The sequence below is a fragment of the Octopus bimaculoides genome, chromosome 6 (genome assembly GCF_001194135.2).
Source record: "Octopus bimaculoides isolate UCB-OBI-ISO-001 chromosome 6, ASM119413v2, whole genome shotgun sequence".
NCBI classification, from domain to species: Eukaryota; Metazoa; Mollusca; class Cephalopoda; order Octopoda; family Octopodidae; genus Octopus; species Octopus bimaculoides.
In genome coordinates, this window is record NC_068986.1 from 77338562 (window position 1) to 77339002 (window position 441).

General features: G+C 54.0%; 1 protein-coding gene across 2 annotated transcripts in view; it reads right to left on the reverse strand.

Moving 5' to 3' along the window:
* Window positions 1–441, reverse strand: part of LOC106884337 (multidrug resistance-associated protein 1) — a 93563-nt gene that overhangs the window by 24250 nt on the left and 68872 nt on the right. The window lies entirely within an intron of this gene.

The following is a 441-nucleotide window of genomic DNA, read 5'->3' on the forward strand; positions in this document are numbered from 1 at the left end:
GGATACGAAAAATTAGGCTCGTTGGCAAGCTGCAAGGAATAAGTGATGTGGCGAGTCTCATGGCTCTATACTTGGAAGGGAGCGCCCTGACCCTCTACCTAGAAATGGACAAGGAAGAAAGATTAAGTGCAGAGAACGTCAAACGGAGGTTGAGAGAAGCGTATATGGAGAGCGAGTACACTGCCTTCGTAAAACTAGGAACGAATAGATGGGGGGGAGAACAGGTGGATGAGTACGCGGCGGAAGTGCGAAGACTGGCCACGCTGGCTGGGTTTACAGGAGAAGGCCTGGACAGAGCGGCGCGGCTGGCGTTTGTAAATGGATTCCCCGACAACGTAGGGATCCGATTGCAGCAGTTGCCTGGCGGGAGAAAGATGGCGCTCAGCGAGCTAGTAGCGCAAGCTCGCGTGTTGACACAGCATGTCGGACGGAAGTGGATAG